We start from the raw sequence: 13,838 nt of genomic DNA, 5'->3' as shown, positions 1-13,838 counted from the left end.
AAACTGAGAAACAGAGAAGTAAACCTTATTAACCTGGAGAAGGAAATGACAACCTACTCCAGTATTCTTGCCTGGAGAATCCCATGAACAGAGGAGCCTGGCGGGCCATAGTCCATGGGGTCACAGAAAGTCAGATACAACTGAAGCGACTAAGCACACACGCACGCAAACCTCATTAAATTCCGCATTTCCTGCTGAGGGGAAACAAATGACACCACCTCATTCTTGACTGGTATGACAGGGACAGCATAGAAAAACAAGATCTCTGGTAAATAAAATTCCCCACCCATCAACCATGAAATCCATTATATTTAATAATCCCAAACAGTCTCATCAAATATAAAATTTGATATATTAATTTCAAGTTTGATTTTTTTTTTAATTTATTCTTCCCCCTGGAAAAAATCTATATAGGTACTATACAGATTTAAGGTTTCAAACAAATCTTAAAAAATAATATTTCAAAGCAGGCAAAATTCAAAACCAAATTAAACAAAAACAAAATTTAAATCAAACAGTAAAAAGTCTAAAACATAATGGAAAAATCAAAGACATTATAACAAAAACAAGATCAATGAAATAAAATCAATTAAAGATCAATTTTGATAATAAATATAAATGAGTTATAATATCTGTTAAAAGACAAAGGTTCTTCCCAATAGGTTAAAAAAATCCAACTATGCTCCAGTTATAGAAAACATACTTTAAAGAAATGACAAAGAAAGGATAAATATAGTAAGAAATATAGGGACATATAAACTAAAGTAGCATATTAATGTCAGCTAAAACACAAAGCGTAAGATATAAATTAGGGAAAAAGTCATATTATTCTGATAGAAGGTACAATCCTCAATTGAGCTACTGACAATTAAATAACACATGAACACAGATATCAGGACAGAAATATAAAGAAAAATTAATGGAAGAAATCACTGATTTATATCTCTAAACCTTTGATAGATCAGGTAAAAAATAATTATAGAAAAGGTAAGCAACACAATAAATAAATATTTTGGTATTTTACAAAGAAGGCAACTTCTTTAAAAAGGTCTGTGTAATTTTACCAAAATCGATCATAAATTAGTCTATAAAGACATTTAAAAATTAGAAAAGCTGAATGCTATGTCTCTATTTACTAATAATTAGACCTAAAATTTAAAAGTAACTCATAAATTTGAGAAACACTCTCCTAAATAACTACTGGGTCAAAAAGAACTCTTGGCATGAAATCATATACTATTTTAGAAATTATTTTACTTGAGAATACACACCAAAATATATTAGCTATGACCAAACAGTACACAGAGAAAAACTTAAAAATCTTAAATGCTTTCCAATTTGTCCAATTTGTCTTAGGGTATAAACTTTCTGCCATAACAGAAAGACTCAAAAATACAACAGCCAAAATTAGAGGCTTTTCTTTTTCCTGTCCCAGTGTGGGGTACAGGGAGAGCTGTGTGTCACAACATCATTCAGGGACCCAGGCTAGCTCTATCAACTTCCATGTGGCTTCCATCTCTGGACCTACATAGTCTGCTATGCCTGATGTTATATCTTAGCCCGCAGGAAAGGAAAAGAGAATATCTAGGTCAAGCGGCTTGTCCTTAATGAGGTAACCTTAAACATATCACCAGTCACCTCTCCTTAGTCCAAAGCCACACCGTGCTGCAAGAGAAGCAGAGAAATGTTGCTTTTAGAAGGACAGCCATGTATGTGCTCAGGTAAAATCTAGGAGTTCTATTCCTAAAAGCAAGAACAGATTCTAAGGGACACTGGAGTATCTTCTACATACTCTTATCAGTTTAAAAAAAAAATGAACAACAAAAGAAAACCAAGAGTGGATTGTACATAATTACTTCATTCAGCTGGATTCTTCTTAGTGCCAAAGATATTACCAAATATCAATTAAAGAAATTAAAAAAGTAAGTCAATGAATTCTAAGGATGCTAGGGTCCCATTCCAATACATCAAATCATAGGTTAACTAAACTGATTCATCTACTCTCTTTTCATGTTTAAGGATATTTAACTCATGTATTATTATTTATATTGTGTATACTGGTTTATCTAAATGGAGTTTTTGGGTCAACTCAGTTTCAGCCTTACCCAGAGGTCTTCTAACATTAGATAGAAGTTAACCTTTTGTTGGGCTTCCCTCGTAGCTCAGTTGGTAAAAAATCTGTCTGCAATGCAGGAGACCTGGGTTTGATTCCTGAGTTCGGAAGATCCCTTAGAGAAGGAAATGGCAACCCACTCCAGTACTCTTGCCTGGAGAATCCCATGGACAGAGGAGTCTGGCAGGCTGCTGTCCATGGGGTCGCAAGAGCTGGACACGACTTAGCAACTAAACCACCAACAACAACCTTTTGTTAGCAAAATAACTTTCAAATTTTTGGAATTTTTTCAAAACAACATTCTTGAGGTATAGTTTATATATAATAAAATATGTAAATTTTTAGTGTACATTTCAGTGAATTTTATAAACACATATATAGCCATATAATCACCACCACAGTCAGGATATAGAACACACTGACCAAACCAAAAGGTCCCCTTGCACCTCATCCAAGTCGAGCTTCCAGCTTGAGGCTATTATGAATAAAGCTGCTATGGACATTTCTGTACAAGTATGTGTTTAAACATGTTTTCGCAAAAACCACTACAATATTGTAAAGTAATTAGCCCCCAACTAAAATAAATAAATTTATTAAAAAAATAAATAAACATATTTTCATTTCTCTTAGGTAAACATTTAGTAGAAAATTGTTGGATCATGCTTATTAACATTAAGTATTAATATGCTTAACTTTATAACACACTGCCAAACTGTTTAAATAGTTTATCATTTAGATTTCCTACCAGCAATATATGAAATGTCCATTCTAACACTTGTTCTTTTGAGTATTAGCTATTCTGATGAATATCCATCCGATGGTATCTCATTGTTTGGGTTTACATTTTTCTGATGTCTAATAATGTTGAAGACCTTTTCCTATGCAAAACTGGCCATATGTTATTTTCTTATGCCTAGATTTCTAACTGGGCTGTCATATTACTAATGAGCTCTAAGAGTTCTTTATCTATTCTGGCCACAAGTCATCTGTCAGGTATATGTATTGTGAATATGTTCTCTCTGTTTAAAGATTGCCTTTTCATTTTCTTAACGATGTCTTTGGAAGAACAGAAGTTTTAAATTTTGATGGAGTCCCATTTGTCAATTTTTCTTTTATGGTTCATGCATTTTAGGCCCCCAAAAATCCTTGCCTATCCCAAGTTCATGAATATTTTCTCCTGTAATTTTTTCTTGAAGTTTTATTGTGTTAGTCTTTTATATTTAGATCCATGATTCTTTTCAAGTTATTTTTATATACAGAGGAAGTAAGGGTTGAGGTTAATTTTTTTTACATTGAATATTCAGGTGTTCCAGTACCGTATGTTAAAAAGACTATCTTGTCCCCATTGAATTAACTTGGCATCACTGTCAGAAGTCAGCTGACCATTACTAGTGTGCATCTATTTCTGGATTCTCTATTTTATTCCATTGATATATATGTTTACCTTAGATCAACACTGCCTTGATCACTGTAGCTTTAAAGAAGGACCTTTAAAATGCAGAGGAAGTCCTGAGATTAGGTACTAGAAACCTTCCAATACTGTTCTTGTAAAATTTTTTTCTTTTTTCAGGTCTGTTGTATTTTGATAAGAATATTAACTTTCCATTTCTAATTTTTCATTGCTGGTATATAAAATTACAACTGATTTTGTATATCTTGGTTATCCCTGGTAGCTCAGCTGGTAAAGAAACTTCTGCAATGCAGGAGACCTGGGTTCAATCCCTAGGTTGGGAAGATCCCCTGGAGAAGGAGGGAAAGGCTACCCACTCCAGTATTCTGGTCTGAAGAATTCCATCGACTGTACAGTCCCCATGGACTATATATACCCCTGTATAGTCCATGGGGTCGCAAAGAGTTAAACATGACTGAGCAACTTCACTTCACTTGTGTATCTGCTTTGTGTCCTTCAAGCTTGCTAAATTCAGTGACAAATACTAGCAGTTTTTTGGAGTTTCTTAGCATTTTCTCTATACGTGATCATACTGTCTGCAAATAAAGACCTTTTATTTCTATGCTGCCAATATGTATGCCATTTGCTTCTTTGTACTGCCTGTTACACTGGCTGGGTAACAGGCAATACAATATATAATAATTCTCCATTATAGAATTAGATGGTGGCTCAGATGGTCAAGAATCTGCCTGCAATGCAGGAGATTTGAGTTTGATCCCTGGGTCAGGAGGATCCCCTGGAGAATGGCATGGCAACCCACTCCAATATTCTTGCCTGGAGAATCCCATGGGCAGAGGAGCCTGATGGGCCACAGTCCATGGGGTCACAAAGAGTCGGGCATGACTGAGCGACTTAGCAGCAGCAGCACGGTAGAGATGGGCATACTTTTTCAACCTTTCCTCTCTCGATGCTTTTGGTTAAATTCTCACCATGTTTTCAAGTTCACTGACCTTTTCTCCTGAAAGATCTAATCTGTACTTAGTCCCATACTAGTACAATTTTCATTTCAAATACTATATATTTTTTTAATCTTTAATGTTCCAATATTTCTTTTCTTTTATTTCATTCCTCATTATGTTTATATACATGAACCATATTTACAATAGCTATTTTAAAGTATCTGTATGCTAGTTCTATCATCTGTCATTTCAGGGTCTATTTCTATTGGCTCCTAGTTATGGGATTTTTCTCCTGCTTCTTTGTTTATCTATGATGTTTGATTGGATGAAATTCACTGTGAACTTTATGTGGCTGAATGCTGGATTTCTTGTATCTGTTTAAAGAATGTTGGATTTCTGGCAGACAGTTGATACTTGAGGATTAATATGATTCTCTTGAGGCTTAGTTTTAAGTTCTTTTAGAGTTTGTATAGAGGAACCTTTACTCTAGGGCTTTTCTTACAGTGACCTGGTAATGTTTCATTTCTCATGAGATTGTCCTTGCAAGCTTTTGCAAGTTTTATCCTATGCATGCATGGTTTGGTGTTCACCAGATCTGCGGGGGCACTTTTATGTGTATTTCAGAAATTCTTTCTCTGTCTAACACTCACCTTTTTAAGGTGAGATATTTAATACATCAGGCTTTTCTATCATGTATCTTTGTTACTTCCTTCCCTGTTCCATACCAAGAGACAGGTACTTCACTTTTAAATTTGGTTACTGAATTTTAAGGTTGAAAGGAAAACTAAGCTCCCTCTAAGAAACCTGCTGAGCATAACTTCCTAGGACAGGGAGAGGTGAGAAAAAGGTTATTTCTTTAGTTTTTTTTTTTTTTTTAATTGAACACACAAAAAAATTACAAAAATTGAATATAAAAAGTACTTATTTAATTACCCTTATTCTATTAATTGTGTTGGTAGATACTGAACCAAAGACCTAATATGAAACCCCCACTAAACCATTAAAGATCTAATACATTTGTTGAGGAAAAAAAAAAAGAGCAGATGTTTGGGGGGAGGTTGAAGAGAGTTAAGTGAGTGGTAGGAGGCAAATGTTTCCTCCAAGGCAACATTGTGATGAACTAAGCTGGAGTATAGCTGACAGCTGTAATAACATTAATCATCATAAACTATATCTAGAAAATTATGCTCACTACTGAAAATTGGAAAAGGCCACATATATAAAGATGAAAATATATGCCATCTGTAAATCTATTACTTAGAAGATTAACAACTGTTAGCATTTGGCATGAGTCCTCACAGAGTTTGTCTAAGCATATACATGTATATACATACATACACACACACACGTACATCTTTGTTAATTTAAATTGAAATAATAGTATGGATACCACTTTTTAAATTTCCTTTTAATTATAAGCATAACTGAAAGTTATGTGTTTAGAAACATGATTCTACTTTTCTTTTTTTAAAAACTTTTATTGGTGTATAGTTGCTTCATGATACGTGCTAGTTTTTGCTGTATATAACATGATTCTTAACCGGGGACAGGATAATGGTGAGATGAGGGAGGGACCTGCAGGACCCCACTCACCTCTCCCAGCCCCAGACCAGACCTGTCTTGACAAGCATCTACTCTGAACGCACTGACATTCCCTGCTGCTCAGAGTGGGGTCCATGGATCAGCAGCATTAGCAGTAGCTGGGAGCTTGTTAGAAGTGCAGAATCTTGTGCCCCACCACGGACTTAATCAAAATCTACATTTGAACAAACTATCCAAGGGATTCACATATACACTGGGGTTTGAAAAGCTGAGGCTGATCAGCTTCAACTTGACACTCAGTGACAGAACCCACTGTCATTGGGAGCAGCCAGGAGTCTTGGTCTGAGTTCTATGCAGATCCATTAAGCTTGAAATTTTATTATACTTCTGAATAGAGATGTTGGACAGGGGGACATAGATAGGAGCCTGGAGCTCATGGGAGAGATTGAGGTAAAGAAATAAATGAGGGGGACATATGATATTTAGAGTGAAGGATACATGAGATCACATAGAGAAAAAATGGAGAAAGCAGTCATGGATTGACTGAAGAAAGCCAACTTCCTGAGACCACGAAGAAGAGGAGACTGCAAACAAGATTTCATAATTGTATTTGTATGTTATGCTTTCAAGTGTAAGAAGGACTGGAGATTCAGAACCACAGAAGGACACAGCTGGAACTGATGGGGAAGAGTTACAGAGAGATATCTGCCCAGTGTAATGAGCAGTATAATGAATAAGCTGGCAACATTCTCATTCCTCCTCAAAAAGAAACTAGAATTATTTTATATCTACAAACTACAAAATCCATAGCCAGCCATCATGATCTTCAAAGATCACCTTTCAAAGTCACGTGCAGCTCCTCTTCTGCCTCCCAGACTACTGATGAGTCTGGAGAGCTCCATTTCACGTGCCAGCCACTCAATTACCCATCCCTGGCCTCTGGCGTGGGTCCTGGCTTCTGAATCCAAGTTCTCACCCCCACTAACCACTTCAAGTTGCCCAGCACTGACCAGGAGGCATACTGAGATCATGTTCAGCAGAGCTGCCAAGAGTTCTTGGCATCTGATCAATGGAGCACACAATGAGTGAGTGTTCAGCAATTAATCAGGTGACAGAGAACAACAACTGACAAGCTCAGGAGCCAGAGGATGAGCCAAGGCAAGGCTGGAACGGGGGCCAGCAGACTCTACTCCATGCCTGTAACCCTGGGGGATTCTGCTCTAGGTCACCAGTGAGATTAGACATCCTTAACCCAGCCTGAGTTGCAGTAATGGGAAGTTTACCATGTGTCCTTGGACTAAGGGCTCCCTGGAAGCTGGTAACATTAGGAGCCAGACTGTAGGTACTGAACACCATGGACACCACCAAGTTGTTCTTCCTCACACTCTCAGGGTTGGCCTGGAGACATCTGTTATCCTCTGACCTCATCTAAGATGGGAATTCCAAACTAGCTCATAGGTGTTTGTGAAGATTAAATGAGACCATTGTAAACAAAGATACAAAGGGTACATAGAAAGTATGCAGTACCTATGTGCTACCTTCATTTATACGTTAGGTGACCATAAAATGACAGCCAGCCAGCTGAATGGTAAAGCATGTTTTCAGAAACAACACTTTTAATGCTCTTCAAGCACAGAAGAACAATAAAAAGACTTTTTTGTTTGTTCTGTCTGTGTGAACTATAATATGATCAATGAAATTTCAACTTGTCCTAAAAGAATGTTCCTCCCTTTTTTAAAACTTTCCTACCAAGGCTGGCAAAGTATGTTATATAATTAGGAAGTAAAGATGCAAATTCTATTGATATGATGTTGATGACACCAATTCTGAAAAAATATCATCAAGCAAAACAGAACTCTTCAAGGCCAACAATTATTCTGAAAAAGTTATTCAGGCCTGGGTCTGTTGTTTTAAACGTCTATATCCTTTAAGTACAATATATTTCTATTTCCCTTGATGAAATTTAAGTTTAACTAAAATCACTAAAGTTGGCAACAGCAGCAGGAGACCATTTATAAGGCCAGCAGGGCTATTTAATTTTATTAATGAAAAGTTATATAATAGTTTCAGCAAACTACAGAGCTCCTTTCTTATAGTCTTTTAATATTTATAGAAATTTAAAAGAGTTATACTGCTAGAGTTCATTTTGGAAACTGAGAATTTCAATTATCTGACAGCAATCAATTATTTCAGCTCAACTACAGAAATGGCTATGTAACAGCTATGCTCATCTTTATTCATACTCCTTCATGACAGGTCAACTGTGTCTAACTCTTGACCTAGAAGCTCAAGTAGCTTTGACTGAACAAAACCACCCTAAAAGGATCTCAACTTCAAACCGCTGAGTCACATCGGTGTTTTTGCTTCTAACAGTTATACCAAAGAAAAAAAAAAGAAAACGTAGTACTCTGTGAACCATGTAAGGGGCCTGCTTATGTTAATAGAAAGCTGTACTAAACCACTGAAGAACACACATGTACCTTAAAGGAACTGAAGAGCAAGTCTATAACCGAGTTGAAGGAGATGTTCATAGAAACCAGGTCAATGTTCAGAAAACAAAATCCCACACCTCCCATCAACTGTAAAATGAAACCTATAGTCACATATTTCCCTGCATCTCTATTGTATGGGATCTGGGTTTTTCTAAAAGCAGTCATTTTGATTTTTCAAACTGTTACACAGGAAAGCTACTCCTAAAGTATAATTTTCAAGTAAATCTTGATTTTTTGGCTTTAATTAAAACTTTTTATCTTGGAATAACTTTAGATTTAGGGGACAGCTGCAAAGGTACTATAGAGTTTCCATGTTCTTTTTACCAAATTCCACCTAAAGTTAGCATCTTACATTACCATGGTACATTTGTCAACACTAAGAAAAGGATGCTGGCACATTACTATTCACTAAGCTACAGACGTTATTTGGATTTCACCTGTTTTTTCACTAATGTCTTTTTTCAGTCCTGAGATCCAAGGCAGGGCACCACTTTGCATTTAATGATTTCTTTTTAGGACTTTAAGTCTTGAAATATACATAACTTGTTCATCTTATTAACAATGTTCTCATTATAATTATTACAGAAAATAAACCTAAGGCTCCCTAGAAAGTGTGATTTATTGGATACCAGAGAATGTTACATTAAATTCATGCAAACATGGTATTTCTACTATTTTTACTGAGAAGAATAAAAGGTAAATTGCTTAAGTAAAATATACTCCTTTGCCTATTTTTGTCAGGAACCGATGCAATCAAATTATTTAATGTTTCAGAAATATCTCTTCAAAAAATGCTTGGCACTTACCTATCTCCTAAGGCTCCAGTAAAAAGTCCTAAGATATGGTGACTCCTTTTCATTAGTCCTGTAATAGAATATAAATCAAACATAAATATTAAATATAATATAAATATAAAATGTTACCACAATCACATTTGGATAATCCATTTTTATCAAATATATGTAACAACTGTATTCCTTTCATCCCCAAATTTCACTCTTAATTATTGTATGGTATTTTTTTAAGGTAACAAAAGAACTAATGTGAGGAACAATTCCGTAAATGTATTACATCTTCAGTTTAAAAATTAACGCATGCAAAATTAAATACAAGTTTTAAGATGAATAGAAAATGTTCTAGAAAAAAAAAAGTACCACAATGAATAAAACTGACTAAGAAGAATGCTTCACATTCTTTTCCATGTGCATAATGCTGTGGAAATTACTAACTGGTCACAAACAAGTGAATCACATTAAGGGCACAGCCTTGGTGAGGGGAAAACAGTAACCAGGAGTTGGGGGTTAGGAGATTTTTGAGAAGACACGTGCCTGGTAAAGCATCTGTGTGTGTCATTTTGACTGAGACAATCCCAACTTATGTCCATTGTTGCAATGTCCCATCCAATTTATTATTTGTCTTGGATTTTCCACTTCCTGGTGATTTTTAATGACAGCATTATAGTAAGCCAGAACATTTATTTCCAGGCTCTACCCTGATCTCATTGAGCGGTGTGAGATGCCTGTGCCGTGAGCCTAACTGTCAATTTAGCCTGTGATTAAATGTGAAGACCCTGAGCAGTAACCCATCGCTGGATGGGCTGTAACTGACATCTCATTCACAAAGTCAGCATCTGAACCACGAGCAGAAAAGGGAAGTGCACTTGGACAGCAGTAGCCAAGGGACAGCTCAATCCTTCCTTCAGTCTTGGGTGGAGGTGGGAGAAATAGTCAATGCTGCTGCCCCAGCTGTAACTAGCTTGAAGGTATTAATTTAAGAAAAGCAGATGGAAAAAATGTTTTATATACAATATTCACCTACAAAGCATGACTCTTCATTTAGATCAAATGACTAGTCTTGAGATTAATCTTGCTCAGTTCTGATTACAAAGTATCTTGTTTACAAAGTTAAGTGACAACTATTATTCTCTTGGCTCTAATACAGAAGAAATTCACAGTTAAATGATGCCAGCTTTCTATAAGTTGTCAGGAGATATTAATACATCAAATAGAAGAAATCAGTTAATTCCAAAAATGGTTTGACTGTTTTCATCCAATTTATGGAATCAACATAGACCTTTTGGAAGTTTATTCTGTACTATGTGGTACACCTGACACTGCATAGCTGCTATTTCAATTCAGTTAAGAAGTTCAAAAACAAAGATACAACTATAGTTAGTTCTCATTAATCACAGTAATTAAGTTCTACAAAGCCATCATTAACACTAAATTAGCAAACACCAAACTACTGCTCTTAGAGGAAACACAGAGTTAGGTTCCTGTGAGCCTCTGGCTACAACAATTTCATCAATTGACTAACAAAACTTTGTGTTTTACATGTTTCTGTATAAAGACACTATATTTAATATATATTATTGATTCATTAACATTGAACTCACAGTCCATAGCACCAACTCGTGCCTGAATAAAGCTTATTTAAGACATGTATTTTCTCTGTAAAATACATCACATCACAGCCTTCTTGCACTTAGGAACACTGTATATAGCACTTCAACAGTATGCCTTGGAGCTACTGTGAACAGTGAAATCACCAAAAAAGAAAAGAAAAAAGTGGCACCCTGAAAGAATACTTGTGTACAGTGTGAGAGCTGAAAGAAAGCCTTGCTTTACCTCAGCTGGGAACAAGTAGGTTGAGCAACTCAAATTTTCTGTTACTATGGCCCTAAATAACTAGAAAAGGGCCAAGAATACTGCTTTGAGGGTTTCAGTTAATTTTTTTATGAGTAGGGAGAATTTACAAAATGGAATCCATAAATAATGAGGAGACACTATATTTGATTTTACAGTGATAACACAAACTTTGGTTGAGCACAGCATCACAGAGTAAAAATCAATGTTCTTATTAATTTATATAGCACAGAACAGAAATTAGCTTGAACATGGTGAACAACATCTAATTCACAATCATACCATGTAAATGGCAATATATGACATTTAAGTAGATGCAAACACATCCCACAATTATATTCACCAAAGACAGACAGTCTACCAAATAACACTGACAAATATTTATACACACACACACACACACACACACACACACAGAGTTAAAGAAACTGAACTAAAATATTTTTTGACAAATATGATCTTGAATAAAAACTACTCCAACATGGAAGTACATATTTTCTCTTTTTGCTATCAGTTCAGTCGCTCTGTCAGGTCTGATTCTTTGCGACCCCATGGACTATAGCACACCAGGCTTCCTTGTCCATCACCAGCTCCTGGATTTTGCTATATATCTTAGAAATCTCTAAGGTTTTTACGACTCAGTAAAATCATCAATAGCATGGAATTTTTTTTTATTGAGCACTTTAAATATTGGCTTCATAAAAAAACATCTACCTCTGCTTTATTGACTATGCCAAAGCCTTTGACTGTGTGGATCACAATAAACTGTGGAAAATTCTGAAAGAGATGGGAATACCAGACCACCTGACCTGCCTCTTGAGAAACCTGTATGCAGGTCAGGAAGCAACAGTTAGAACTGCACATGGAACAACAGACTGGTTCCAAATAGGAAAAGGAGTACGTCAAGGCTGTATATTGTCACCCTGCTTATTTAACTTATATGCAGAGTACATCATGAGAAACGCTGGGCTGGAGGAAGCACAAGCTGGAATCAAGATTTCCGGGAGAAATATCAATAACCTCAGATATGCAGATGACACCACCCTGATGGCAGAAAGTGAAGAAGAACTAAAGAGCCTCTTGATAAAAGTGAAAGAGGAGAGGGAAAAAGTTGGCTTAAAGCTCAACGTTTAGAAAACTGAGATCATGGCATCTGGTCCCATCACTTCATGGCAGATAGATGGGCAACAGTGGAAACAGTGCCTGACTTTATTTTTCTGGGCTCCAAAATCACTGCTGATGGTGATCGCAGCCATGAAATTAAAAGATACTTACTCCTTGGAAGGAAAGTTATGACCAACCTAGACAGAATATTAAAAAGCAGAGACAGTCCTTTGCCAACAAAGGTCCGTCTAGTCAAGGCTATGGTTTTTCCAGTGGTCATGTATGGATGCGAGAGTTGGACGGTGAAGAAAGCTGAGAGCTGAAGAATTGATGCTTTTGAACTGTGGTGTTGGAGAAGACTCTTGAGAGTCCCTTGGACTGCAAGGAGATCCAACCAGTCCATCCTAAAGGAGATCAGTCCTGAGTGTTCATTGGAAGGACTGATGTTGAAGCTGAAACTCCAATACTTTGACCACCTGATGTGAAGAGCTGACTCATTTGAAAAGACCCTGATGCTGGGAAAGATTAAGGGCAGGAGGAGAAGGGGACGACAGAGGATGAGCTGGATGGATGGCGTCATCGACTCAATGGACATGGGTTTGGGTGGACTCCGGGAGTTGGTGATGGAAAGGGAAGCCTGGCGTGCTGCGGTTCATGCGGTCGCAAAGAGTGGGACACGACTGAGCAACTGAACTGAATAAACATATGGACAAGGGGGAAAAAGGGGGAGGAGTGAATTGGGAAATCGGGATTGATATTTATATACACTACTATGTATAAAATAACTAATGAGAACCTACTGTATAGCACAGGGAACTCTACTCAGTGCTCTGTGGTGACCTAAATGGGAAGGAAATCCAAAAAAGAGGGATATATGTACATGTCTGGCTGATTTACTTTGCTGTACAGTAGAAACTAACAATACAGAAAAGCATCTATACTCCAATAAAAAGGTTAAAAATAAATATTGGCTTCATTTTGTTCAGTTAGTTGGAAATCTTTAATTCAGATTTAATCTACACAGAGACTCAGGGCTTTTTACTTAGATACATTTATATTTTGTACCAGGATAAAATGGATTTCAAAATGTTGACAATCTATTAACAGCAGCATCTAAATTTGGTAAAATGTTCAAAAAAGATTTCTAAATAGATACAACTTATCTGACAAGTTTTCTCTTGCAAAAATTTCATTGAATAAAGGTACTCTAAATAGAGTATAAAAAAAGACCATGCCTATGAAAATATACAGGCTAGAATATTTTCATGTTAAACTATTTAAAAAAATCAAAATTTACAATGACCTCAATTAAGCAGAATTTGCTTTGAACTTACCAGGTACCTTAGTATCTACACAGATGTTATACTCTCAAATTTAAAAATTTATGATTTACAGCAAGTAATAACTATTGAAAAAAATCAACAATTTCAAGTTTAGTAATCAAAAATGAAACTGTCAAGACTACAATTTTAGGAAACAAAAAATAATACAACCATGTTTCAAAACTACATTTCTTTCAGAAAAATAGAGACTCAGGACTACAAACAAATTACAATGAAGAAACAAAATAATGTATATGAACTTTTACTGAGA

General features: G+C 36.0%; 1 protein-coding gene across 50 annotated transcripts in view; it reads right to left on the bottom strand.

Annotated features, from left to right (window-relative positions):
• Nucleotides 1-13,838, bottom strand: part of ZNF438 (zinc finger protein 438) — a 183,289-nt gene that overhangs the window by 114,952 nt on the left and 54,499 nt on the right. For 47 of the 50 annotated variants that reach the window (XM_081553915.1, XM_081553912.1, XM_081553905.1 and 44 more), the window contains one exon: nucleotides 9,303-9,360. The gene's annotated coding sequence lies outside the window, so the exon portion shown is untranslated. Of the gene's footprint in view, nucleotides 1-1,638; nucleotides 1,666-9,302; nucleotides 9,361-13,838 lie in introns of all 50 variants that reach the window. The other 3 variants (XM_081553879.1, XM_081553880.1, XM_081553878.1) reach the window with 1 other exon arrangement.

This window comes from Giraffa tippelskirchi, chromosome 13 (genome assembly GCF_054371585.1).
Source record: "Giraffa tippelskirchi isolate mGirTip1 chromosome 13, T2T-mGirTip1v1.2.pri, whole genome shotgun sequence".
NCBI lineage: Eukaryota > Metazoa > Chordata > Mammalia > Artiodactyla > Giraffidae > Giraffa > Giraffa tippelskirchi.
Note: the sequence above shows the minus strand (reverse complement) of the source record. Positions and strands in the feature narration are given on the sequence as shown.